Here is a 5300-nt window from a genome sequence, read left to right as displayed (position 1 = left end):
AATAAAAGAAAATAAGTTTCCCATGTGATATGTGGTCTATTTGTTAGGAAAATTTACAAATATGAATTTCGACTTTATTTGCAAAATCTCTCTGGAATTTAGTAAAATGGGCATAACTTTTGCATACGAACTCGGATTAAAAAGTTTTTTATATGAAAAATCATCTACTTGAAAAGTTACATACGAATTGAACCGGGGATCCCCGTTCAACATATTCAAAATCCCCAAAAACCTAACAGAACAAAAGGTACGGGGCTTTTAAGATCTAGAGGGGGGAAATGAAAAAAAAATTCAAACTTACTAGTGGCACACCATTTGCTAGGTGCGCCACTAGTAACAGAAACAAAATTGGTTTAAAAAAAATTGGAATTTTTTTCAAAATATGATACGTAGTATGACTGGGAAGTTTGAAATATTTTTTGAAAATTTCATCACACTCATGAACATGAACAAAGTCCTAGACATCAACAAGGTTTAATAGGATTGATATGATATATATATATCAACAAGTGCCTGTGAAGTGAGCTGGTGCTGGGGTTGGATAGAACTGCGAAGTTAAGCGTTCTCGGGCTGTAGTAGTGTAAGGATGGGTGACCTTTCAAGAAGTTTGGCCACAGAGTGCAATTTGACTTCAGATTAAGCATATTGACCCGAGATTAAGCCATAGTGACTCGAGATTCTATGTGGTGCACCATTACTAAGACAGATAGTAATGGCACACCGTGGGATATACTAATGGCGCACTGCGTGGTGCGCCATTAGTATACCAGATACTAATGGCGCACCTGTGGTGCGCCATTAGTAAAAAATTCTAATGGCTTGATGCTAGTGGCGCACCTGTAGTGCGCCATTAGTAGCCAAAACAGGTGCGCCACTAGCAGGCCTTTTCCTAGTAGTGGTCTTCGAACAACGAACGTGTCCGGATCTACAAAACCAGTACCACACACCACCGCAGAGAGTATAATATTTCACGGGTCCAGTCTGCTGACAACTTTTTATAACATGATATCACGTCCCTGCCCGGTTATTATTTCGAACCATTTTTCGGCCTACCGCTCCATATTCCGAGACGCAACTTTATTGGCACATCTTGTCAAAGCAGAGATCGTGTCCCCTTATTGCGAGATCCTTATCAATACGAGTATGGGTAATCCAACCGTTCCTCCTGCATGGCCCCTGGGGAAGAGGTGAGTTTTATGGCGAGTGGGGAGGCGCTTGATATTCACTGCCTTTATAAGGGGATAAGGATTCACCTCTTTCACCCACGCCTTCTCTCTTTCTGCCTACCCACTCTCGAGCTCCAGCGCCTAAGTTCTCTCATCTTTCCTCCCCCAAGAAAGTGCTCCAACCATGTCCGGACCGCAGGGCAAGTGGATGGCCTCCACCGTCAAGGAGAAGGACATCACCCAACTTTGGGAGGCCGGATATTTGTCCAAGGAGGTTGCCCATCGGCTTTCGACCGAGGGACAGGTTGTCCGTACCCTGGAGCCCCATGAGAGGGTAGTTTTCATCCCCCACTTTGTTCGCGAGCTAGGATTTCCACTCCACCCCTTTGTCCACGGACTCATGTTCTATTATGGGCTAGATTTCCATGATCTGGCCCCAAATTCCTTCCTCACTATCTCGGCGTTCATCGTCGTGTGTGAGGCCTTCCTCTGCATCCCCCCACTTTGGACTGTGGCTGAAGACCTTCAACATGAAGCCGAAGGTGGTGGGCAGCGAACACGCTGAGTGTGGAGGCGCCATGGTGAGAAAAATGCCCAACATCCCGTGGCCCAAAGACACCTTCATGGAGACCGTCAAGGGGTGGCAGAAGTTGTGGTTCTACGTCACAGAGCCCTGCGACACTACCTGGGCCGCGGCTCCTGAATTATAATCCGGGGCCTCGATGCGGCTTACCTCCTGGCAAGAGAAGGACTTGGATTGGTCTTCGTCGGACGAGCTGACAGCGCTCCAGACGCGCATCAGGAGCATGATTGACAAGAACGTCAAGCTTGTTGATGTGATTCAGGTGATGCTAGTTCGTCGGATCCTTCCATGCCAGAGCCGGGCTTGCCACCTATGGGAGTTCAATCCAGATGAGCACAAGACCCTGCGACAGTTCTTCGGAACTACACACGAAGATATCTGGAAGGTGCTCTTCAAGGCCAATGAGACGTGGCCAAAGACAACCGAGGATTGTGGGCACGACCTGGCCCATCCTGCCAGTTCGGTAAGTTTTCCCCTATTTCAAGGTGTATTCCTTACTTGCTTATTCAAGGAGGGAGTCCGAACTTTCCCATTTGTTTTTTCAGGGTTGGACGAAGAAGGTGGAGCGGATTCAGTGTCCAGCTCCACTGCCCGAGGATCCAAGCATCCCGCGTCTGACGAAGATGCTGGTTCCGACGCCCTACAAGGCGCCGGAGAAGAAGGCCAAGAAGAAGGACAAGGGGACCAGAGGTGGCCTTTGTCCAAAGGGTACTTTGGACATGGTGTCCGAAGACAACGAAACTCACTTCGCCGCTGAAGATGACGAGGAGGACGAAGAGGAAGAGCAAAACAACTCCCCCCTCCCGAAGGGGGGAATGAAGAAGAGGGTGGCCTCCACAAATCTAGAGGCGGAGGCATCCAAGAAGGGGAAGGTCTCCCTCGCAGATAGCTTCGCGTGGGACGTCGACAGAAGCCCAGAACGGTGCCCCCAAGATAAGCCTCAGGACGAATCGTGAGTACTCAAAGACCCAGACGCATTCATATATTAGCCTCTTTACTTCATTATTTTAATATGTGGAATCATGCACTTGCAGTCCGGCTCGTTCCGCCCTCGAGCGATCCTCGTCCTCCGGGAACTCGCTGGACCCGAAGGTGATGGACAGAGGGTCCCCTCCGACGGCCTCCTCTCCCAAGGCCATGGATGACACCGAGGTGTTGTCCCACAGGATCCTAGACCAGGGAGAGACGCAGGAGGCCATCAGGGTGGCGCCGGAGGGCGAGACCTCCGCCGCCGGACACATGGGGGAGAAGATCGCCATGGAGACTGGCGATGGGGGCCATGTCCAATTCACCCCCCAGCCGAATATGGTCCCGGAGACCTATACGGCTCCGAAGTCCGGCAAGTAGCCTCCTTCGTCAGAAGGAGGTGTGCCTATTCCGCCGGTGACCTCTGTCCAACCAGAGGCACTGGATACTCTTCTGGAAGTGCTGCGAAGTGCTTCCATCATTGAGGAACACCGGATACTCTACTGGAAGTCACAGTATAGACAATAGCCCCTGAGACTCTGTCCGGGGTTCAGAAAGAAGAGCCAAACAGAGGATCAAATAGTTTTTCGCAAGAGACTTACTATGTATGACTATGTGAATAAGCAGGCGTCGATGCTAGCCGCGACTTCTCATGCTGCCCAAGTTTCCATACTAAAGCAGAGGCTGGAGTAGACCTAGGAAGAGCTTGGTCGCGCGAAAAAGAAGCTGGAGGACAATCAAGGTATGCAATCATTTTATGCATGTCTGGAAAGTATGAATGTTTTTGCGTTGACCACAGTGCCGTGATATTTTCGTAGGGGTGACGACCGAGGTGGAGGCCCTCAAGAAGGCGCTGGCCAAGGCCTAGGAGAGAGTGGTAGAGGAAAAAGATGCTCGAGAAAAGCATGAGGCCAGGGTTGGTGAGGTCCAGCTGGAGCTCCAGGACGCCGTGAAGAAATGCGAGTCCTTGGAGCGCCAGAATGTGGACCAAGAGTCTGAACTCACTAAGGCCCGCCAAAAGCACAAAAGAGGCCCAGGCCGAAGCCAAAGGCACCCTCCGGGAGATCCAAGAGGCTAGGAAGATCGCGGCAGGTAAGGCTTTCATTATGCAAAGCAAGTATGCGAGCAAGAGGTATCTCTTACTGACCCGGATTTGGAGTTCTCCAGGGGCGTTTGCGGATTTGCCGTGCAGTGTTTCTGACGCTGTGGAATTCTTTTGGGCAGAAGAGGGGAGCTCAATGGAGAATCTGTTCTGGTCGCAATACCTTGCGCCAGAACATCCGGTGCTCTTTAGCGACCAACTAAAACAGTTGGTCGGGCTGCATAGGGTGGGTGAACTAGCCATGAAGGATTTAATAATCTGGCAGTGGCCTGCAGAAGCTATACCCGGCAGCTACTTCAGCCTCGTGAAGCGGCTGGTCAATGCCTGCCCTCGGCTTGACGCCATCAAGCGATCGGTTTGCATAGAAGGTGCGCGGATGGCCTTCACCCGTGTCAAGATACAACGGGCGAAGATCGACGCCGTCAAGATCGTGACCGAAGGACCGCTCACGGGCAAGGAGCACCGCACGCCCGAACGGTATTTTGAAGATGTTCTGAAGGGACCCCGCATTGTAGCGGAGCAATGTGCTAAGGACATTTTTTTTGAATGAATACATTCATGTTATCCCATCATGTATGATGAAAACAATGCTGATATGTAATATAATGCTTTGCTGTTTATTATTTAAATTTTTACCTCATGTGCGGAAGTTTTATCAAGTTTGAGAGTTGGCCATTCGTCGGCTTCAGCCCCCACGTAGTTAGTACGGGGGTGTTCGGGATGAATCTAAACACTCTTTATCCACGAATTTGCTCCTTAAAGGAGGTGTTTAGCGCAACGAATCAGGCAATCAGACTATGTGGCTTTACCACCCTCACTTAGCCATAGGAGTTTGACAATAAAAATTTAGGCGCAGCCCCTAGTATCCGAACTAGGGTGATGTAAACACCTAATCAGATAAGAACTGATTCATCGCATAATGCGGAAAAAATCGCTAAAGTTTTAAAACCTCCGAAGAGCTGACCGTCTCATGGCGCATCATGACAATCAGTTTTCGGCTTTCCTTACTGAGGTGCTCATCCGGATAAACCAGGACACAATCGCAGTAGTTCTCCCTTTACTACCCTAGCTGATATAGTGGAACGTAAGGTAGTAAGCACAGGAGCCGGGCAACCCAACTATTAACCAAAGACATGATTCGGAGCCAATGCATATAATGCTAAATTCGGGGTGCCAAACTATACCGTAAAAAGTGTGGGCTTCAAAAGAGCAAACTAGTGCCACCTAAGTTGGGCTTCAAACTGTTTCCATTATACTTTGATTAGTACGTCAAAGCATATTTGTACAAGTAGTGCAATAAGCAACATGGCTATTTAATATGCCACAACCAAGGGAGAGCTGCGTGCGGGTCCTGAAAACAGGTAGATTGTCCGTTAAAGAGGCCACCTATAAATTCCCTTATACGTCAATATCTTGTGCCGTCTTGGTGTATCTATCCTTTCGAAAGGACCTGTGATCAGGCTGTCACGAAGGGCCTGTGGAA

Source organism: Triticum urartu, chromosome 3, assembly GCF_003073215.2.
Source record: "Triticum urartu cultivar G1812 chromosome 3, Tu2.1, whole genome shotgun sequence".
NCBI classification, from domain to species: Eukaryota; Viridiplantae; Streptophyta; class Magnoliopsida; order Poales; family Poaceae; genus Triticum; species Triticum urartu.
The sequence above is the reverse complement of the archived record's forward strand: the minus strand, read 5'-3'. Positions refer to the sequence as shown.